The 24,663-nt window shown below is 43.5% G+C and overlaps 1 protein-coding gene across 17 annotated transcripts in view; it reads right to left on the reverse strand.

Annotated features, from left to right (window-relative positions):
• LOC146985274 (neuronal cell adhesion molecule-like) overlaps positions 1-24,663 on the reverse strand; it is an 89,989-nt gene that overhangs the window by 44,219 nt on the left and 21,107 nt on the right. For all 17 annotated transcript variants that reach the window (XM_085778157.1, XM_085778145.1, XM_085778152.1 and 14 more), the window contains exon 2: positions 7,020-7,092. The gene's annotated coding sequence lies outside the window, so the exon portion shown is untranslated. The remainder of the gene's footprint in view (positions 1-7,019; positions 7,093-24,663) is intronic.

Consider the following 24,663-nt stretch of genomic DNA (forward strand, 5'->3'; position numbering starts at 1 on the left):
CCAAACCTCTCTCACTAAAATGCTCTTAAAGCGACATTTTTGGACAATTTCACACAGTCAATTTCACAAACCAAATCAAAAAATACTTTGGTCGAAACGTCTGTGCTTGCCTGTCCTGCAATAAAAAAATTCAGTTTGCTGCTGTAGTCGTGCACCTCCTTAAGTTGCTTGCTTCTCCCTCTTTTTTTCACACACCAAATCACACACAACCTGATAAATACATAGACCACAAATTTGAAGACACATTTAAGGCCAGCTCTTGGTGTATGAGCAACACATTTTGCTCTTGATTATTTTTTTTTTATTTTTTTTTTTTACTAGCAAACGATAGAAAGATAGAATAAACTTTTATTGTCCCACAGGGGAAATTTGTTGTGGACTCAAGTGCATGGTAAAAGCTGCCTTAATATACATAAAATACAAATAAAATACACAATGTTCAAAACAATATGGTAATCATTTGCTATAGCCTATTAGCAAATATAGAACCAGAAAAAAATGTAGTTGTAGTTAGTTTATCATCTCTACGTGCCTTGATTTTAAAACCTTTAACACTCAGACCAGTTGTTTTCATTTCCCCTGGCTGATCAAACACCACATCTTGTGGTGGGAGCTAAAAAAAAAAAAAAAAAAAAAAGGGTAAGAAGTTTGGAAGTTATACAGTTGGCTGTGTGGACATTCTGTGTAATGACATTACAGTCAGTGCCATATAAATCACATTTCAGTTTAATTACACACACAACAGATTTTGGCTGATGTGTGGCATCAATGTTGGCTTTAAGGGCTCCAAGTTGGAGCTATTGCTTTTAATTAAAGTAAAAGCCTGTAATAAAAATCAAAGCCCCGACATTTGTAATTGTATGTTGGCATCGGAACCTTGGAACTCACAGGTTACAGGTCTCAATAATGGCATTAATAATGGCTTCTTTCTATTTAAGCATCTAAATAGCTACTCCATGATAGGCAGATAGGCAGTCATCAAGCACGACTTGACACATAAGTGGAATAAAACACGAATGTTATTAACTACACTCATGTCTTTCTGCTATGAAATGTCAAAATGTCACAATGAAAAAAACATTAGGAATAATAAAGATGGACATTCTCCTCCTTAGATGCAACAGTAGTAAGAGGAAAAGGTCAATAAAGCACAGTCTGCATGCCCACACATCCCTATAGAGTGGTCTAAACAGGCAGAATAAATTAAAACACCTGTGGAGATGTACCAATGTGACAGAGAGGCTTTCAATTATCCTGAACATTAAAATTCATAAAGGCCAAATCTAAAGATACTTAATGTGGGAATGGAAAGGATATAGATCCAATGCTGCTATTCTGCTTTCACACTCAATCCAACACCAACGATATGAATGAATAAAGATGGATACGTTTGTCTTTGATTCAGTAATTCAGTATCCAATGGTGTGGGAATGAAAACTAGAAACAGAACAAACAGATTGGTATAGATGGAGGCTTGATGTAATTTACCCAGCAGTAGAAACCCACCGACAGAAGCCTGTAAACAGCCGGCTGCTCCGGTCTGCTCTCACCTTTCATATTTAGTCATTCCTTTGCTCTCTCTATCTCCCTCTCTTTCTCAGAGGGGAGAGATTTCTCATTAGAATTGGCTTAGATGCAGGTGAGCGAGGGGTTACATCTAAATTCAGCCATTTGTATTCCACCACAACACCCGGGGAGTCGGCTGTTTGTATTGATGAGCAGATAGACTTGGCCTTGGACCAAGACCTGCACCTAACAGCCACATAAATCATTTGGTTTCTTAGAGGCCCTTCCAAACAGACAGATCCCACCAGCTTATGACGGCGCGAGGACAATCTTCTGTGTCCTGAAGCCGCGTCAATACTAAACACACCTTTGGAAACAATCTGCAGTGTGAAAATGGATTAGCTTTTTTCCAAGTCAAAAGGATTAAACAAAAATACCTTTAACCACACTGAATTTCTCAGATACAATGTTTGCTGGAAAAAAGAACATATTTTCCCTTAAGGTGGTAACATGGTCTGGATTTTAATCGCATGTGTGGCCACTGTGAGCATTATTTCCTTTACTACTTGCTCACTGTCTAAATAGCCTGAAGAGAAAAACCACTCAGGGCAAGTGGACTACAAGGTCTTATCTTGCTCTTGTTTTGGAAAATATTATATTCCTGTCAGGGCGGTCAAGTATTCTGTCGGAACATCTTTTTTTTCTGCAGCTGAAGTGAGAAACAGCTACTTAAGTATTATGCGTGGAGGGTACGAGCAACATCTTGGAAACAAGAAGTGGAGCACTCTATTGAAGGAAAAGCTTGACATTTTGGAAAATATGCTTTTTTGAAAACCGGATCACAAAATGAAGCTATAGAGCTAGAAAACTGGGAGCTCGGAAGCTTTTCTTACTGTAGTTGATATCATAGAGCACTGGAGGTCTTGGGACTGCTAGATCTTGAAGCCTTTGGGTAGTTATCATCAATGTGCTAACAGGTTTAGTTGAGGTTTAGCACAGAGTTATGTGCTACAGCTATTTCTTTGACAGAGCCAAGCTAGTCATATCCCTCTGCCTCCAGTCCATGTTAAAACACCCACCTGGGGGTTGTACAGTAGCTACTGCCTCCAATGCATCCGGAGCCCATTGGCCTGACTAGTGGGTTAAAGTTGTTAAGCTAATTCCATATCTGGCATTATATAAACAAATAAAAATAAACAACAACGGGAATGAGGTGTTCTTCAAAATGTCAAACTACGGTATTTCTCACTAAGAGCAAGGACTTTACTCTTTACAAAGGCAGAGGACAGTTAGCCTAAGAAATACAGAAATGGTGAACATGAGACAGTTACATTGTAATAGCTATGGAAGTTGTAGAACATTTATAAACTGGCTTTTTTTCCCGGTACAAAGATGTTGATTAAAATCTTTGAATTGCATGTACATAGTTGCCATGTTTATCTTTAGCTTAAGTTAGCTTTATACTTAGCATGAACTGCTAAATTCATATAAGATCAGGTGGTCTGACTCAGTCACTGCGATATGGCTCTGTGGAGCAGCACTGAAATAAGGAGACTGCAGTGCAAACTGCTGTTTAAAAATGACATTATAATATTAATTGAGTCATTGCAATGAGAAACAGGTACATACAGGGTGATGGAAAAACTGCATTCAGCTGTACAAATGAGAAATATATTGAGGCCGGGCCGGATAATTGAACAGACAGGACGAGTGGTGAAGGTAGATCGAGGCCTAGAGGAAGGTTGTCCAGGTGAGGGAAGGAGGAAGGAGATGGGGAGAGACAGAGACACCAGATATAGAAGAGTGTCTCCTCTCTCCTACTCTTCAGGCTGTCTGCTAAACAGTTAGCGAGTCAGATTTGCATGAAGCCGACTTTCCTCCACAAACCCTGGGAGATGGAGCAGGGGAGCAGAAGCCCCTCAGGACTGGCCTCGCAACCTCTTTCACATCACTCCGACTCTTTCTCTCTCTCTGTGTCTTTGTATCCATCTATTCATCCTGTTTGTTTATTCATGTCTTTCTTTCTGACACTTAGCTGCTTCTCCTGGCACCTCCCTATGTCTCTGTGTGCTATAGAACCACACAGACGCTGAAAAACACACACACATGCGCCCAGTCAATCCACGCACTGCCTCTTTCTCACACGCAGCAGCTCTTAAACGTAACGCGCACAGGCAGGAGTGTTGACACAGGGAACCGTCGGAGAATCGTCAAGACACGTATCAAAGAGACACCTAAGAGAAATATCCCGACGCGCTCATCTGAGACGACGTGCACAGCCCAGGGCCCCGCTGTGTGTGTACGAATCCCTCTACTCATCTGCAAACTCGTCTGATCTCAGAACTGCTGCTGCGCAATATCACTACGTTATAAGCACGTACATATGAGAGGCTCCTGTTTCACTCGTTCAGGTGCTTTCACGTTAATGGAATAGAGGTACTTATTGAGAGAGTGAGTGGCTCACAGTGCAGCATTCAGCACCACAAGTTACAGCCATTTTAACACATGACCATGAAACATCATTTGACAAATTCATAGAGAAATTCTGGTTTGTGAAAAATATTTGGAATAGGAAAAATTTGATTATTGCAAAAACCGATACTGATTACTTTTAACGGTACTTCAAAGTATTTCTGTGACATGACAGGAAATGAGGAAATGATATTCTGATCTACACAGGCAGGCAGACACAGTCCAACTGCAGACTTTCGCCTCCTCATACTAAATATTTGGTTGCAAATCCTTTGACTGGCTGAAATCTAAGACTCACAGACATCAGTAGAGGGCTGGCGTCGGCCCCGGCTCTGTTCTGCCAGGACTCTGCTGCAGCCATCTGCACTTCTTGCATGTGTCAGGGGATTTTTCATCTTTAGCCTGGACTCCAGCGAGTGAAACACATGATTAGCTGGTCTGAGGTCAGCTGACTGAGTTGGACAATAAAGAGTTGGGTACTAAAACGCCTCTTTAGCCAATTCTGTGTTTTGTTCGACTATTGGGGCAATAAAAGGAGATAAGAGCCCTACTGAACGTGCTGTTTGCTATATGCACTTAACGGGAGTGAACACAAACAGCTGCCATTAAAACTGATCATCAGCACTTTAAAGGGATAGTTCATTTTGGCAAATTGGCCCATTGCCATAATCCCTATAGTCATAGCAGTAGGTTCATTACCTTTATTTGTCGGTGCAAACTATTTTTAGAACGGCGGAGCAGAGCTGCTCAGAGCTACAGTACGCTACGGAGGCTAAAGGAATTTTTAGGTTTCCCTCATCAAACTCATCAAATACACAATCCAACAAGTCCAAAACACTTTCGTGGACCAGTTGTGACCTGCACAATCACCACGCTATGAGATAATAATGGAACGTTACGAAACTGAGCCGTTTTCGAGGTAAATACAGGGTAAATACGGAGTCTGCTTGCTGAAAAACTGTCCCTGAACACAACGCGCATCAGTGATTTTGCATGAATTTACCTCTAAAACAGCTCCGTCTCGTAACGTTCCGTTATTATCTCATAGTGTGGTGAATGTGCAGCTCACAACTTGTCCACCAGAGCATTTTGGAGTTGTTGGATTGTGTATTTGATGAGTTTGATGAGGGAAACCAAGAAATTCCCTTAGCCTCCATAGCGCCGTTCTAAAAATAGCTTACACCGACAATTAAAGGTAACGAACCTACTGCTATGACTGTAGCGATTATGGCAATGGGCCAATTTGCCAAAATGTTGAACTATCCCTTAAACCTCATAGTTTTCACTTCAGGGTGCCAGAATGGAGTCAAAGAGAGAGAAAATGCTTCCGTTCATAAATACTATGTGACTGCACTGTATAAGAAAAGATCACATTACGTAATTCCGTCTCAGAGATTTACAGTCACACGTATAGAACTATTTCTGGAGAGGCAGGGCTCAGATTGGGTGATACTCTATATTTTTTTTCATCCTCCCCCACCAAGCATCAAAACACACAAACAATAATAGCACACTCCCTGACGGCCACGTGAGAGAAACCAGTCAAAGACAGCAGTGTGGAGGTAAACAGAAACCTCTGCAGAGCTTCTATTGAAGGGCCTGGGACCTGAATGCTGCTGCTCACAATGGACGCTTCACGCCTCAGTGTGTTTCAAACCACCAATGCGGTCTGCAGCTCCTAAGTGTGGCCCTCTATGACTCGGGCCCATTGAAAACTGTGGACTCAGCCTCTCTCCGGCGGACAGGCACACACATTCACAACAACAACCCACACTCACTGCCACGGCACGGCTATGACAAGAGAGAAACGGGAAGAATGAGGCAAACAAGATTGACAGATGGGCACAGGCGAAAGCGAAAGATTGAAGCAGGCACACAAATGGATGAACTAGGAGTGAGATAGAGAGAATGAGAGGGAGGGAAAGAGAGAAATCCCCCCCTCCCCTCCGTATCGCCTAAAATAAAACAAGCGTAGCGCCGACAGCAGAGGCAGATGAGCTCCGAGCCGTCAGAGTCCCTTAACTCTCCTCTCTGCTGTGAGAGCGGCCTCCCCTCCCCTCGCCGCCGCGGCCCGGCCCGGCCCGGCGTGCAGCGCAGCGAGGTGGGATCCTTTCTTCACACTCGGCTGGGCGGTGGACACACATCACACCGTGTCACCTCCACTCACGGGGCATTAGATCAACTCCCCGCTGAATCACAGACACACTCTCAGCCCCGCAGAATGAGGGGATGAACTAGAGGTTACAGAGGGTCATTTTCAAAATGAGCTGCGAGTCAATTCTCTGGGCTCTAATGCACATGGAGACAAGGGAGACCTACTTCAGCTCTTAATTGTCCAAACTGCCATTAGGGGAACTTTTTCTATCTGTGCGAGGCTCCATTACGACACATTATGTGTCAATAAGAGCGGCACTAGGCACAGTTTAGGCTTTGAGTGCTGTTTTGTGATTTCTGAGTATTGACGCCCACTGTCACAGCAGTGGGCAAGGCGAGAGAGAGAGTGTGTTACCTTGACAACCATACGCATCAAACAGATAGTTGGACACCAGCGTACAGTGTTCTGTTTTTCATTCCCTGCCAAAAGCTGGCTGCCAGAATGGATGCCGACACAAAAACACACTTTGCCAGAGGAACAAATGCCAGTCAAGCAAGCGGTGACCTTTGCCTTCCAGTCGGAACAAAAGTAGAGACGCCACAATGGAGATCGGAGGAGAAAAGAAGTCGCAGCGGCAGGAAAGGTTCGGTTGTTGTTGAGGGACTTTGGAGGTCTGCAGAGAGTGTTAATATTAATACATTCACACTCTGGCTGTATCACAGATGAAGATATTTGGACTGGTGAGACTTGCCAAGCATGGCAAACAGACTGACACTTGTGTGCGTTCACATCCTACGGGAGGAAAATTCCTTGTTTGATTCTGAAAGGCCCGGAAGTTCATACTGTTTTGGAAAAAGAAATCGTGTTGCTGGTGGAGATGATCTGAAGAGAGTTGGGGGAAAAGGAATCAGACAACCAGGCTGGAGCAGAAATGTTTCTATCTTACCAGAGAAAGCCCTCGTTCCTCCTCCTCCCTGGCTGCTCGCCTTGTTGCTTCTTCCTCTGTGGCTGTCTTCAGTCTGGTTAAACAAAAAATGGAAGAGAATAACAAATTTTAGTATTCATAATTTAGATTTTCCCTCCTCTCCCTTTGTGGCAACCACCAGGACTTTAAAAACCAAGATAGGAAAATCCAGTGGTTCTTAATAAGGTTTCTGGGGAGAAAGTTTTGCAAAGCGATGCATGTTTTTTTTTTCCCGACATCCAGTGCATCAATTTAACTACACAATGGGCCCACTGCTCTGTGTTTGGGTTTATTATAAGCTGCTGAAATCCTCTTCATACAGGAGGTCTCCTGCTCTGCCACAGCCACACCACAGGTTGGCTGCCTCAACACCAGGACGCTCCCACATTAAACCTCTTCTTCTCATCAAAAGACCAGCGTCGGGGAAAGCAGGGATTCCTTTCTTTCTCTCTAAAGCGTAATCATCATCTGTGAGTGTGTTGGTTCTGTGGGAAATACACTTTAAACACTTCCAACAGTGACAAGTCTTGGTGGTGAAAAGAAAGCAAACACCCAAGCTGTGTAAACCAGAGTGTGGACAAGGATTTTCAGAGGCAGGAGTGTGTAATCCAAACTGATAGACACTAAAGCCTGTGGCTGAAAACTGGTGAGAGAGACATGTCTCCTCCTATGTCTCTCCTCTTGTCTTGTCTTATCTTCTTTATCTCTTGCTCTCTCTTCTCTGTCCTCCTCTCCTCTCCTTCTACCTGCAGCCATCCTCGCTCCTGTCCTCTGCTCTCACCCTCTTCCCTTTCACCTCGTCTCCTCTTTTGTCTTTCCTCTGATCTTCAGTCGTCTTCATTTCCCTCCTCTCTCCTCACTCGTTCTGTCTTATCTCCTGCTTTCTAACCTGCCATGACCAATCCCCTTTTCTCCTCTCCTCTCCTCTCTCATTTCATCTCCTTTCTTCTCTCCTATCTCCAAATTTTTCCAGCATTAAGGTCAGAACCCTGTGTGAGCGGTGAAAATATGCAGAAAGTCACGCTACATTTCAACAGCTGTTTGTCTTGACATCGCTTCAAAGTCGCATTGTGATTTCCCTCTCTGTTCTCTCACATGACAACTTTAAATATGGCAACATTAAAGTCTGAGATAAACTACCCTGCCCTCTTGTTTTTATCTCCTCTCATCATCATCTCACACCAGCTCCCTTCTCTTTATTACCCTCCTGTTCTTTTCTACCTGTTTAAGACATGTTCACATTAAAGTGAGGACGCTCGATCTCAGAAAGTGAAAGATGCTTGTTTTTGTCTCAAAAATGCTTCTTGAACCTGATGAACGAGACAAATCTTTGCACCAATCAGGAGAATCTGGGACTGAAACCACGAGCCAGAAAAGACTGAGACATCCTACTCTATTCTGTCTTTGTCTTTTCTCTCCTTTCTCTCCAACCATGTCCTCTCATCATCCTCTACTCCCTCACACTCTTCATCCTTAAGATCAAAAGCAGATGCAGATGTGGGCTACGCTATCAAACACAGTCAGGCATGTCAAATTAAAGGTTTATAGCCTACTAACCTACTACCCTGGCACCAAAGAGCACCCTCTTTTACTTTTTTTCCCCTTTACTCGAGTCACGCGTATTCATATTGACATATTTTATCTAATTTCAAATGACAACTGGTGACAACTCCAGGCTCTGATCATGTAAATGTGTTGGATAGCTGCCCTGTTCTGATCTTTCACACCCTCTTCTTTAATCCCCTCCTCTCTAATCACATCCTCCTCTCCTCACATCACCTTTCCTCCTCCTGCCTACGTCTTTAACTGCCAAATGTCTTTGTTTTGCTCGACTCTTTGTTTTCTTGCAACCCAGTCCTCTCTTCTAATCTCCTCCCTTCTCTTTCATCGCAGAGTTTCTCAGCTTTAAGGTGGAGAGCCCCCCTGCAGACAGCCGCACACAGTTTATATGCAGTGTTTTCAATTGGGAAAATGATTTTTGAGATTCATCTCCCAACATCTTTAAGGGCGATAAAAAAAAAATGTTTCATGTGACTTTCCTCAGCTGTTCTTTTCTCTTTTTATTTGTTCTTTTTCCTTCCTGTTCTGTTCAGCTCTTCTTTGTTTAATAGCCAAACTAACCCCCTCTCCTCCGACGCTGTCACAACCAACACAGACACACCAATGAACACAGACACACCAATCGGCAGTGATGGACAAAATGATTGAAGAAGCCAATCCAATTTACTTCTAGCCAAGACCGATCGACTTCAGTCTGCTGCTGTAAATAATAGTGTGGAAACCCCATTGAGAGGGGCCACTGTTTCCATTCAGTTAAATATGAACACAGCTGTCACTACACAGGCACAATTGTGAACTATTGGTTGACATTAATTTTGTTTCACACAATCACATGTTTTTGTTCTTTTTGTTTTTTTGTTGAGTCTATTATCACCTATGATTCAGGTTATTTCTAGCTAAATCTACGCTATTTACATCAAGCTATTCTAATTCACAGATCTGGAAAACCTTGACACCTGTATCTTCAGTAGCTTATTACCTCTTACACACTGTTACAACCAAATCTGATGTTCACACACCTCTGAATTCCAAAAGGAACCTGACCCAGATTTGAAAAACCACTGAAATACAGCATCGCATTATATTACTGCTGACACCTTACCTGAGCACAGACAGCACAGCTATCATCTTGTTCAGCTCTTGCAGTTCAACCTTATATAATTTCTGCCTCACTGTGCACTTACTAGATAGCTGCGAAACAGCTGATTACGGCCAAGATCTATGAATAAAACACAACAAAATGACCTTTTCCACATCCTGTGTGAATGGGCAGAAGGCTGATCCCATCAAACGCAGCCTCACCCCATGACATTGAGCCAGACATCCCACCAGCCCCACCTCTGCCCTTAGACACCACAGAGTCGGGGCTGAGCTCCGTCCAGCTCGGCTGCCATGGTGATAAGCATAGGAACGGAGGGCCAAGACTGAAAATAGCCGGAGATGGGATGCCGGCAGTCGGCAGTGAGCAGAAGTACAAAACGCCTCACAGCGAGAGACCCGCGGTGCCCTCAATACCTCAGGGAGCTCTCTCGTGCCATGAGTGCTGCTCAACAGAAAAGAAAGCTGAATCGTTGATGGACGTACAGCAGCATTTCACCACTAACAAAAGAGCCAAAGGCAAATAATCTGACACGATGATCTTAAAACATAAAGCTGCTCTTATCAATAATTTTAGGTACAATAAATCAGTAACATCATGACTATGTGATAAGGATAAACTCACAGACAACCCTGCTACCCTGTTCAGTTTTGAGCATCTTTTAGCGCTTTTGTTTTGGTTTTACTGTTGGTTAACTTCACTGTTGTAAACCATATGTGGAAAGGCACTGACAAAGCTACTTTGTATTGCCTGCCAATCACAAAACAGCAGACAAAATGGGCAGCTAGCTGGTGAATGTAGCGGTGTAGCAGTTAGCAGCTTAAGAACCCGATGTTTCAATCAGGAGTTGGTGGAGACCCAAACAGAGCTAAAAGACACATCAAAATTTATCAGGTGAACAAGGCCCCAAATGAGTGCTAATTCAGCTCCATGTGTGTTTGTTGTAGATAGTTCATATTTGTGTTTACAGCTTGTTGCGCCAAAAAAGTAACAGTAATAGAACAAGCTGTAAAAAGCTATATGTTTACTGTAAGAAGAAATTAAAATTGCATTACTAATGAGGACTCTTAGCTTGGTTGTTTTTACCAAACAAGCTGAACATCAAAATAAATTCAATGTATAAAGATTTAAAGGGACAACGAGGAGTTTTGGAAAAGCAAAGCGTTTTCACACTAGAGGTTCGAAGACGATCAGATACCGTCGTAGTCCCGACCATAAACGGCGATTCGGCGGCGTTATTATCATGACTCACGAAACCGAAAGTAAGGAAACGCTGGTCGGCTCACCCAGCATTTCCGCCACCACTAATAATAACAAAATAACGATAGAGACAAAACGATATATTTATCTAAAATGGAGCCATTAACAAGTGTGGGTAACGTAGATTCATCCACATTAATATGAGACTTTTTTATTGTCGCAGAATTTTTTGTTCCGCCGATGGAGAAACTCCTCGTTGTCCCTTTAATACTATGAATATGCTAAATAAACACAAACATGTCTTTTCATTTGTGAGCCATACACTGAAAAACACTTCAAGCCACTTAATTGTAATGCAGCAGCCTCCAAGGACATAGTATATGTTTCTGTTTGTCACATCATGCAAAATATGACACGTGTGCTTCCATGTTGAGTAAAGTAAGATGTCCACAGGCTGAATAAGCACCGCTCACTGCAGATGATACCAGGTAGTGAGGTGTCACATGTTTCTGTAATGACAGTCTGTTGGTTTTCTCCTCCAGGCTCTGTTGTTTTGATGTGTGTGTGCCCACCTGTGTGTGTGTTATGTGTGTGTCATCAGACCGGGGAAGGGGGCTCAGCCTGTGGGTTTAATTTTAGACTCTTTGCTAATGAGAGGCAGAGCGTGGCTGTGGACGATACCGCTTTCCCGATGAAGCATCATTACCACCAAAGACGGGAGAAATAATTAGAGCCGCAACACTTTTTTCCCCCTCCATATGAATTTACATAAGGGGACGTGGCTCGCAGAGACAGAGATCAGCCATTAAACTCAAGACAAGCTGCGATTCAGCAGAATAAACAGCAGAGTGAAGATGATATGTTGATGTTGCAAGTGCTGGAAAAGTGCAAACTATCCATGAAAATGTTCATAGCAAAGCTTAATGTCTCACTTGAGAAAAAAAGTCTGCGAAGGAAATTTTGAACCACACTGCAAGGAACATCCTCACACCTTCACCGACACCTTCACAGACAGAGCCAGTCAAAATCACATGGATTTGCCATTTAGGAGAAATTGTGAGGATCTTAAGATCGATTGATGATTATATACCTCACCAATTAATCTGCAGATTCTATTTCCTAAAGTTATTTACCTATCAATCGATGTTAAACTGTGAAAAACATACATTAATAAATAAATATACGTAACAACAGCAGCCTAGCCTAAAAACATTAGAGTAAGTAGAACATCTCTAAATTGAAAAGCTTAAATTTGGTGAAAAATTAAATATCAGAATAGTTTTTGGATCAATTTACTTCATCATCAACTGCATCACAATTGTTTAGCCTATAATCAACGGGTTGTTATGTTTGACCAGTACTCAATGACTCAAACTCACAATGTTAAAAACCAGAACAACAGTAAAACCTGCTATGTTTTTGAAGTGGCTCAGAAGCATCCAGGAGGTTTCATTATTTTAGGAGTTAGAGAAATCCACCTGCACCATCACCATCACCTGCTGATCTCCGGGAGCATCCCAGGCTTTACTTTCCACACCACAGGTGATTATACGCCTCATGATCCCCGTGAACAAAGTGGAGTATACATCACCTTTATCTGTGCACGTGTCAGTGAGAATAAATCCCCTCGGTGTGGGAGTCCGCTGCTTCAGAGTATAGTTCAGTTTGTCTTAATCCCGGTGGCTGCGTATTCCTCGATGTGTCTGCTGTGACTGAGTGACAGTAAAGAGAGAGGAGTCGATTCCCTCACAAAATCAACCCCCCACTCCCCCTCCCTCCCTCCCCCCTGCAACACACCCACAGCCCCTCCTCCCACGTCCCTCCCCTGACCCTCCCTCCCCTCTCACAGTGGGATTAAAACAACCTTTTGTCTCTCCACAATAGGGGTTAAACATTTCCTGGTATCACATGGACAGCAACCAGAATCCACAAAGTTACCGGGTGGGTTTTTCTTTTTTTTTCTTTATTTCTTTCTCTTTTTTTTTCTTTTTTTCTAAACATGTTTGCACATGAACATTAAATATTCAAAAAGTTATTTGTTTTGCATCAGACGCAACTGTCGGCAGGATGAAGCGATGACAGAGCATAACATCCTTTGCAATATGAATTTGGCAGAGCATAAAAGCAAAATTGACACTATAATTGTGGGTTAAATCAAATGGAGCCCAGTGTACACCACAATAACTGTCAGCTGCACTGATTGTGCTCGAGTCAATGCAGCTCTCTGGATGTTCAAAAGAGGGCGGAGGTGCAGCAGAGGCAGCACAGCAGCACAAATAAAAAAGGGAAAAAGCCTGGAGGCACATCCTGAGGACTTCCTTTCCCATACAGTGAGAAGCCAGAGAAAGTGCTCACCTACACTCAACAGATGTCCCCATGCAATCTAATCTAGTTGACTCGGTGAGGGGAAGCGTATTTATTGCCGACTCCTCGCCGGTATTATTGCCGCCCGTTTTAAAAGAATAGATGTGAAAAAGGTCTTTTGGTGTCCGTTAGCTATGGTTGCAGAGGACAACAAAGGTTTGAAAGAGTCACTATTCTCTGGGCTCGGCCCTAAATAATGGACCTCTCACCACAAAAGCACAGAAAATGTAACATAATCTGTCTCAAAGAACATTGTCCATCACAGAGAACAATGATTTTAGACTCCAGTATCCGAAAAACACAAAAACATTATTTTACACCTCGGCCATGCTCAGTTACACTGCTGGAATGTAACTAAATACACTTGTGTAACTGTACAACAACAAATTTGAGTTCTTTCACATTGAGTCTTTCCATTACATGTTTCTTCATGATGGTTTGAGCCATGTTCAGTTACATCAAAGACGTATTTCCCTCTTTTTTTTGTAATTAAAGGAATAAAGGAAGAAAAATAAATAAGTATGGGTTTGTTTATCTTCTCCCTCATCAATCATCTCACGAGTCTGCAGATTAGTGACCTTTCTGAGGGCCCCAAACCTTAGGTTGGGAACCACTGAACCAAACTGTCAAACAGTGTGTGGTTAGAACTAGCTCCGACTTGATCAGCTCCCACAACGCAATGCTGCCGACACGCCCATGCGTCTGTTGTAACGATATAATAATGTCATAATCCATAATGTATCAGTCCCAAGAAAACACTGCACTGCTGAACCAGTTCATTTACTTTTCATTCCCTGATAAGACATCTGTGTTCACAATCCTACTGTACAGCAGCCAAAACAGGACAGGACTTGTTGTTTTGGAACTTTTATTTATTTAGTTTCCACTGGTGTGTGGTACAGCTTCTAGGCAAATAACCACTTAATAATCCCACAAAGGCATATGACTTCTGTCTGCACCAAGAGGACGTACTCAATAGCTTCACAACATGCTCATTGTTGCATGGCGCTGAGACTCTATAATGTCCACCCACGTAGCGCGGTGAAACCATCAGAGCCACATTGGTGGTCGAGACGAGACCTGAAGCCTCTGAGTCTGCGCTGGAACTTCCACCTTAATTCGCTAATGAAAACTCCCTCAGTCGATTGATTTCTATGTAAACATAACTCAGCACATTAAGCTCCCTCAGCATCTAACGTCACCGCATGAGAAGCCATTAATTAAAAAAATGTTTCATAAATAAAAAGCATTCATCGTGGCAGAAATCTTTCAGAGATGATGGATGGCAGCGAGGTGTATGGATTATGGTATGAAATGAGTGAAAGGGACATAATTCATTGAGTGAGGGGCGTGATTGACCAAGTTTAATGGGCATTATTTCTGCACACTGACTCCGTTGAGCAGAGACACTGGGCGATCCCCGCCGACCCATTGCTCCTTCAGACTCACACTGAGACAGGAGCGGCAAGCCTCCCCGCTCTTTGTCACCACACCAATGGAAGAACGATATTTCAATAGCAACTGCATATTTCAATGGCAACTTTTAGCAGAACAAAGTTCACGCTGTGGTCTAGACCAAGCCCTCCTAACTAGACGTGCATGTGTGTGTGCAGTTGTGTGTTTCTATGTCTGTGTGAGTGTGTGTCCATGCATTGGGCTATCAGTGGGTGTTCGTGGTGAGGACTCCCTTTGAGTTTCCTATTCAGAAAAGTGAATGGAAGTGAAATATGATTGGCCCCGGGAAGAGAATAAGGGGCTGGGTTCACAAGGCTATCGAGGCAGGGTGGGGGGGTGAGGGTGGGGTGGGGGGGGCACTTCACCACTGTCAGAGACACACTGAAAGGACAAGTATAGATGATTTAGTCCTCTTAAGATCGCTGCGAACGCATTCCTACAAGTGATTTTCAACGCTTGTTTGTTTGAGTTCTCTCAACAGTTATTGTTTTGGAGGTCACATCACATCAGTAATTCCACTAATAAACCATGACAATGCCTTGATAAGACAGGACGGCACTGTCCTCTGGCACTCGCTCCACTTTCCACTTTGTCCTTGTCCGTGTGTCAATTTTCTCCTCGCCAACTCTGGCTGAACTCTTCGCGGCACAGCGAGACAGAGGAGTCTGGTGTCAAACGTATCACATGGCAACGCTATCGCGATAACTTGAGGTATCACGTTCACTATCGAAGATGCAACATGAAGGAATTTCACACCGTCATCAATCAAAAGTTTGCATCAATCAAAAGTTTGCATCAATCTGCAGCGTCACATTCAGGTTGTGTTGGACAATGAGGAAAACAAAGCGGTCGGGGTCTTAAGGGAATTTACATGAATTACAGCATGAGGCCTATAGGCACGGCCGCGACCTCTCCTCAGCTTTTTGAAACCAAACAAGACCGTGATCCCTCCCAGTCACACACACACACACACACACATACACGTATCCACAAAGACACGCTGATAGAGAATGGTGTGACCGGTTTCCATGGTGCCAGGAGGCTCACTGACAGGGCTGGAGTGTTAACATGCTCACGGACAACAGAGAGGATGATGGAGAGAAAAAGAAAAGGACAGAGGGAGAGAGAGAGGCAGAGAGAGCGCAGTAAAAAAAACAAAAAAACAAAGGAAGAGAGAATGGGAGAGATTTACCACACACAGGCAGCAGACCATCCCCGAGGTTAAGGACCTGTAGTGTCGTGTATCGTATTTCTTTTTAACTCAAAGTCCCTCACTGACACAAATCGAAACAGTTCAACTTAACAGAAGCCGGAGCAGCGGCAGCCTCTTCCTCTCTGACCCATACAGCATTAATGCTGTTGCTGTGTTGCACGTTATTGGAGGATCACTCTGCCTTTGATTCAATTTGGCTCTCATTTTTGTAGTTTTTGGCCGTCATTAACACTGCGCTTGCTGAGTCCATTGCTTAGATCTGGGAATGCAGCAGATATGACGGCTGACAGGACATGAAACGAGCAGCCGGACGATTATACCACTTTTAAATTTGAAGAAAGCAATCTCAAAATCCTGGATTTCTGCTGATACATGTGCGCAATCACTTTAAAAAGATAATCTGCTTAATATAATGCAACAGCAGGACTAAATAATTCTCAGTCATCTACAGTCAAAGGAAAACTGCACTTTATTATGACTTTTAATTTTGTAGCTCAGCCGCTTGGGTCCCAAGCTGATAACAGCTGATCCCTAGCAGAGGAAGCTAAAAGCTGTTTTTATACTGCTCAAATAAATATGCTAATGTATGTGTTACACAGACTTGACATAGACATAGACTCATTTAAATGTGTCACCATTTTCTGTTGTGATTTCTCATGAACGTATAGGTAGCTAGATTCCCCAACCTTACTCCCATCCACCGACCGGCTGTTTGTCCAGTAGCAGATCTAATAGAGGAGTTCAACAGCTGAAATGTAAGAGCTGATTCAGAAGTCTGGGACAGGGTTAGTCAGTATGAGTCAAGGAAGTATTGTACTCAACATCTCCTGACCTGACTTTTTAATATAAGATGCAAAGTACTCAATTATAGATTTACACCCAAACAGCCAAATAAGTAGCAAAATACTGAAAATAGGTCCAATAATAAAAGCAGAAGAGGCCAGATGATCAGACAGGCTGTAAACAAGAAAATATGTAAATAATAATCCCTCCCAGCTGAGGCAAACTGTGAATGCACAAGACCAGAAAGTACAGTGGGTTAAAGCTCAACCAGTAAAGCCATCTGTCAGTAACAGATGTTTCTATCAGACACTTTAGGTTATACTTTTACTGCCTCACTTCATTTTCTCTTCTACATAAGTTTGTCTGACCTGAGGTCTGTTTATCACTTACAATATATGATGGACTGAGTGCTTGTGTTTGTCCTCCTGTTGTTTCAATTTGGAGTAACACCGCTGTGCTAACATCTCAGTAATTACTTTGGTGAATATAACACACTCACATTCACAGGTCCTAGAAACTGAGGCCAGAGCTTCAGAATGAAAACACTAGTTGCAATTAACCAGAGTTTTTCGTCATCACACACTCTGTATCTCAGAAGAAGTAAAAAGCGAATAAACTTGTCAAGGAGAATAATGTACTTGTTATCCATATTATTTCTGTTTGACTGCACTGTTCCCTACGGTTCCTTTACTTTTGTTTGTATTGTCTGCTTGCACTTTGTTGTATTGAGCAGCTTCCCTGTGCAATATGGAATTATAATGATATTTCCACTGTGGTGGAGCCGAAGTTAAATCCATTGGCTTGTACACAGCATGTTTGATGATCTAACTCTGAGACTGTATTATATCAATGTTGTTGTGTTCACAGGTTTCATGACTTAAAGGGATAGTTCAACATTCTGGCAAATTTGCCTATTGCCATAATCCCTAAAGTCATAGGGGTAGGTTCATTACTTTTACATGTAATTATCGGTGCATGTTTTGTTTGTTTTTTTGAGATTTTGAGATCCAAGAGAGAATTTTGGAGTTGTTGGATTGTGTATTTGATGGGTTTGATGAGGGACAGGGGACCTACCATTCATCTCAATTGTGTTTGCTGAGCAGCTTGCGTCTCTGCCCCGCCGATCTCAAAACAACATGCACTGATAATTAAAGGTAATAAACCTATAGGGATTATGACAATAGGCAAATTTGGCAAAATGTTGAACTATCCCTTTAACTTGGTGAACACAAAGTAAACAGAAAGCTACAATAAACCATCTGAAACTGGTGTCCCTCCTCCTTTTTGCTATTGTTAGCTCGCCGTGAACGAGCCAGTGACTTTGAGTGACTTGCCAACAATAGTCATACAAGTATATGGCAACCATTCATGTGTTAATGAAGCAGGAGAGGAAACTCTACAGCCTGGTTTGATACAGTATGTATGGGGCAGGCCTCCAACTGCAGAGAGCACCAGCTGAGGACATGACGGGAGGTGGAAGAGATCCAAGTGTTTTCTGCAGGAAAAGAGGGGGAAAGGCCCACGGAGCGGCTCCTCTGCTCTATATGCACCATACCGCCACCAATAAGAAGATCATCCACGGTCCAGCGAGCATCGACAGACGTCAATAAACACACCCTGCCACACACACACACACACATACATTGGACACACACATGGCCCCCCTGTTCCTCTCTCAGTATGTACATGTGTGCTGATCCCTGCTCCCATATGTGTCTACAGAAGGTGTAGGCATGTGTGCACCTCCTTCGCTTCCCCACCAGGACCAATTTCCCTCCACCGTCTGTGTGGGAGTGTGAGATCGATGCTGCAAGGGGCGCGTCATCCTGGCTGTTCATTACTGCTGGCAAACGCTGCAGCCACAAGCACAAACAACAACAACAACGCGCCCCATTGACGTATCGCACGCTATCCACAGCCGGATGGGTGGACGGGTGGACGGCAGCTTCGTTTAATGCCGGGCAGTGACATTACACACAGCTATGAGTTAAAAAAAAAAGCAGAACTGCTCGGCTGCCATTCCTGATTAACATTTCATTACTTTTCATTAGTTTCATTAGCGAACCACAACAACAGCTGAGGGAGCCTGGAGTCGTCAGAAGCCATCTTTGAAGTGCATGTTTGTGGCAGCAGGAGGGGAATGAGATTTCCCTTCTTCTCCTCTTCTTCATCCTCACCCACGCTGTGTCCATCTCTCACACCACCTGTCTCCTCAAAACCACCTCAACCTCTCTAGAGGAGCTCACAGTCATCACATCCATTCCACACTAACACAAACAAGGTATGATGGAAGTAATGTCAAGTACTGTAAGAGGTAAACAGGACTAAAGCTGAGTCCAGACTACTTTTTCATTTAAAACATTTCAAATCATTTACACTCTTTCCTGATGGCTGTTTTCAATCCACAGCTTAAGACACATTTCACACAAACATCCATGTACACTACACACACATACACAGGAAGCAGATTGTCTACTCTGCAGTTGGATGGTTGCAGTAAATGATACAGACAAGGAAGAGAGAAGCAGCTGTAGCATTAAAATTAAGAATTCATCTACATGACAACTTCTAGAAAAGATGACAAGATGAGTAACACTTGGTGTATGTTGTGTTGCATTTATAGATGGTAGTTGTGACTGATAAGGCCTGGAGCAACTATAGAGGTCTACTTCATCGTTTCCAGACGTTTCTCTCCATCCAAACCACAACACAGCCCCAACGTTTTCACACAACTACAACAGGACCAGCAGCCTAAGATGAAGTTAAAGGGATAGTTCAACATTTTGGCAAATTGGCCCATTGCCACGATCCCTATAGTCTTACGGCTGAAATACACTGGGAACGGCCGCGACGCGCAACACCTGCAGCAGCTTGCGCCCATTTAGTCAATGGAAGCTCCTCCAGTGGCCATGTGACCAACGTGCACTCCAGCGGCCGTCGCGCGGCGTTGTTGTTGTTGTTGTTGTTGTTTCTATGAGACCAAAATTTCCACACCGTGGACAATAAATGAAACTAACTAACTAACTAAAACGAATATATTACATTTAAAAGTGAGTAAAATAAATGTCTCATGTACCAGAGGCAATGCCAGTAGCAGTGCAACATTATAGGGTTTGTTTTTTACATTGTACGATGTGGATCAATGATGCTGTAGTTAAACACTCCAGTTAATTGATACCGTTTTATATAGTCTGCACTTGCAAACCCTACATAGTCAGCAAATTACCTGTGACAAGGTGAAGCTGACAGCTGCGTCGCGTCATGTCCGTGCCTGGTGTAGCAGGTAAAAAACTCATTCCCAGTGTACTCCTGGCATTAGGAGTAGGTTCATAATTGGGTTCAACCTTTAATTGTCGGTGTGAGCTATTTTTAGAACGGTGGAGCAGAGCCGGTTTCCCTCATCAAACACATCAAATACACAATCCAACCACTCCAAAACGCTCTTGTGGACAAGTTGTGATGGAACGTTACGAGACAGAGTTGTTTTCGAGGTAAATGCTGATGGGCGTTGTCTTCAGGGGCAGTCTCTGCATTTGCCTTGAAAACAATTTGTAACGTTCTGTTATTATCTCATAGCGTGGTGAATGTGCAGGTCACAACTTGTCCACCAGAGCGTGTTGGAGTTGGTGGATTGTGTATTTGATGAATTTGATGAGGGAAACCAAGAATTCCATTAGCCTCCGTTGCGTAGCTCTGAGCAGCTCATGGCTAAAGGTAACAAACCTACTCCTATGACTATAGGGATTATGGCAATGGGCAAATTTGCCAAAATGTTGAACTATCCTTTTAAGCTTAGGTTCAGGGTTAGCTAACCCTCTTTTAAATCTAAAACATAGAATTGCTGACATACAGGTGCTAACACGCTCAGTCATGCGATATTCATCAGGTGCGATGCTCACCATCTTACCTGAGCATACTAACATGATACAGTAACGTGTGAATTTGAACTACACAAAAAGTACAGTACTGGTTGATAAAGTCATAAACCAAGAGAAAACAATACTTGAAATTGAGACCTGGTTGGTTGGTGCTGGGTAGAAATTCTGTAGCACTAGTTGTCAGGATATTTCTCTTACAAGCACAAATGTGACACTAGAGTTTCATGAGAATATTCAAAGTCAGTAGGATTTATTCTCTGGGGACAGAGACTCTGCATGAAATTTCAAAATCCATCAAATAGCTGCTGAGATTTTTAAGTCTGGACAGAGCAGTGACTGACCAATGATGAAGAGAAGTCTAACTTGCATGTATCTATGATGTTTTGCATCAGCTTAAAAACTGAACACTGCATCACTTGAACCTGCAGTGTAGTGAATGAGCAGAGGAAAGTGATAAAGCTTTCCACGGGCTAAATAAAAGCATTGGCTCAAACACACGGCTAGATGCAGCTTCAAAGATAGAACAGATGGCAAAGCAAAAGCCATGAGAGACACCTTGAAGCACCTGCATAATAGGAAATACATTATCATGCGGTGCTTCTCTTTTTTCATTAGCACAAACATAAAATTATGGGCTTTTTAGTGAGTCCAAAAACTGACGGGCTGATCTTTCACCTCCTCCTCGTCCTCTGACGTAGAGTCCATATGGCTCTAAATGAGTCAAGCTGAGAAAAGGAGCATTTATGTTCTCTCCCTCCGTCCAGATATTCTTGATATTCCTATATGAATAAATAACTTTGATACTAGTGAACCCAAGTGGAGACAGCTGGAAGGATGGGAGTGGCAGTGGCAGTGACGTGGGTTTGTGTGGAGGTGTGCTGAGACAGAGCTGAAGGGGTTTAATCAGCCTGTCTACAGCAGACTGACGCATGCACGCGCGCACACACACACGCACGCACGCACGTCAGGTTGCTACAGGTGCTGAGATAAAAATGCAGAGGGAAGGAGACAGAGATGTGAAATATAGCAAAGAAAGGAGATATGCCAAAGGCAGGAGCAAATGAGCAGAGCAGCAGAGGAAGAGACAGGAAGGTGTGGAGGTGTTTGCTTGTTAGCCACTGTCTGTGTGTACCCAGTGGACAGTACATATATTTATATGTGTGTGTGTGTGTGTGTGTGCAGTGGAAAGGGAGAAGTGTGTGTACATTCCTGCAACACGAATCTGAAAGTGTTTGCGCTTGTAAGTGCGCAAGTGTGAGCTTGTGTGTCTGTTTGACATAGGAGTACACAACACTGAAACACGAATCCCCTGTGAGTGTTAGTGTGTCTGTGTGTGTGTGTGTTCTTGTACAGCTATACATGTGAGGACCAGTTTGAGTTTTAAACCATCAGAGTGAGGACATTTTGGGAATGTGAGGACATTTTGGCCGATCCTCCTCACGTACTCTGTTTGAGGGTTAAGACTTTAGGTTAATAGGTTTAAATCTGGTTAAGAGTAATGGTTGAGGTTAGGCATTTGCTTTGGATGGTTAAAGGTATAATATGTAGGAATTCCCCCCATCTAGCAGTGCGGTTGCATATCTGAACGTATTCTTGATGTTGCATTCACGTGAAATGGGGCAGACGTCAGACAGACAACAGACGCTGCATGTAACAGGATAAACAAGCGTCTATGTAAACAAGTGGTCCGCCAGCACGAGGCAAAACAATAAAGGCATGACAATATGTTGTCATGGTGATGTCGTATTGTTTACCTGACCCACGTTTTATCGTCTTTCTCTCGTGGAGTAAAACGACATCCGGTTGGTTTGCCGACGGCCGTCTGCCTGACTGCACCTGAATGCAACACCAGTGCCTCCGTCCTTCCTCACACTACACAGTGGTGACAGTTTTAACAGGCCGAGCCGACAGCTACGCTGAGTTTCCGTGGTTACCTACGGTCACGCTGCCACTCAACGTAAAAAATGGCGATGCAACATGGCCGCCTCGGTTCGGTGCGTCGCCCACTTATGTATTTGTAACCACTTGTAACAACTCATTCGAAGGTACGAGAAAGCTTTCGTTTGTATGCGGGTGTGATTCGACTTCAGTTAAATACGTATTTATGAAAGCAATATTTGATTTTTGCTTATAAAAAGCCAAATAAGTTACATACTGGGGCTTTGAGGTTAGGGTAAGGGGCTAGGGAAAACCTTATGCCAATGAGTGTCCTCACAACTACAAACGTGTGTGTGTGCTATAGCCAGCAGCTGGCTAACTTAGCTGGAAACAGGGTGAAACAGCTTGGTCAGGTCTGCCCACCTGTTTCTCTGAAGCTCACTGACTTACATGTTGTGTTGTTTGCTGAACACAGGCGATAAGAGAAGGCTGTGTGTACTTGAACACATCTTGGCCACTACTGTATGTGAGAATCTAAAGTATGTGCACTACAGTACAGTAAATAACCACTGCCTGGTCATCTCAGAGTGTCCACCTGCCCCAGTGGAGGGAGACCAGACCACGCAGTCCTCCATCCGTCCTCTGCCTCTTTTCTCTCTCCACCTCTCCTTCCCTCCCCTCTTTATTTTTCCCAGACTCCCCTGCTCTTTGGTGCAGGTGACAGCGCGGGGACAATGGGATGATATCACTGGTCAGCTCCTCAGCAGCCTGCCTGCCTGCATGCCGCACAATAACAGACGGCTGCAGCAGCTCTAGTGTGGCACATTGTGAAGTTTGTGGGAGAGAGCGAGAGAGGAAAGGCTTTACAAAGAGAGGGTGAGAGACAGAGAGAGACAAACAGTGCTGCTCGACAAAGACTGAAGGAGGGTGGAGGGAGAGCGAGGAGCAGAGATACTGAGTTGTCTGTGTGTAGCATTATGTGAACACTATGGTGGTCGTGTGTGTATGCAAAGTACACTGAGCCTATAGCCTGTGTGTGTGTGTGTGTGTGTGTGTGTGTGTGTGTGTGTGTGTGTGTGTGTGTGCCTATAGCTGAATGAATGTGTGTGGGCAAGGACTGCAGCAGTCTGTGCTGCCTTTTAATTACACCACCGCTCCTTCCTCCTCACACACACACACAAAAACACACAGCACACGGCGCACCTGCCATGAGCCAGATTGGATTTACACTGCATCAATAATTCACCCACACATATATCCCCAAACACACGTGAAAAACACACACACACACACGCATACACTTGACACAGGTTGTCATTGAGTAACCGATAGCATTTAGAGGAGGCAGTGGTCACAGGCTGCAGGAGCACACACAGTGACACGGAGCAGATAACCGTGGTTGGAGGCTAAACATGTTCCGCTGAACTGATCCTGCATCAGTGCAGCTCACATTACCTCAGCTATTAAAGCTGAGTGAAAACAACATCCCTGGGCCTCCTGCTCCGGAGCTCCGTCATTAGGCTTCATGGGAGACAGGTTGAGCAGCAGCAGCCACTCAGTTGGAGAGAGCCTTTCATCTGCTGCCCTGCTTTCTACTATACCAGATGCAAAATGGCTTCTCTTACTGTTATTTCAGCCCCACTGCTTTTACTTAGCCAGAAGTGTTGTCTGTAATGAACACTTGACCGGTAACCAATGACAGGAAGAACTGATTAATGGGCGGCTAGACGATCAAATGTTCAGGTCAGGTGCTCTGGTTTCACAGTTAAAGCAGAAGTAAGCGGAATGTTTGTGTTAATATAAGTCTTAAATATAATATCTTCCGACAGCAATCACTTATATAGAGTGTTTGGTCTGAAACACGGGTCTGTAGTTGCGTTTACATCCACCTTTTTTTATTTGCATTTTCTTTTGTTCATGACGGTTAAGACTACACAAACACACACCATAACATCGTATATGTTTTGTAACGTTATCCCCCGCTCCATTTATTGATTTTTCACCGGCTTTGTTGTCAACAGATGCACATGGGCGAGAGGAGCGTAACCAAAACAGCGGAAAAGCGAGCAGACTTTCACAGTTCAACTGTCTTTCTGTGTAAATATCTCATGTTACAACATGAAAACCTGAGGCTTATATTCAAGTGCGGCCTATATGTATTTTCTTTTCAAATTTAGCTGGTGCGGCTTATACAGG

Source organism: Trachurus japonicus, chromosome 6 (assembly GCF_045865225.1).
Source record: "Trachurus japonicus isolate A0001 chromosome 6, Traja_1.0".
In the NCBI taxonomy this organism is placed as follows: Eukaryota; Metazoa; Chordata; class Actinopteri; order Carangiformes; family Carangidae; genus Trachurus; species Trachurus japonicus.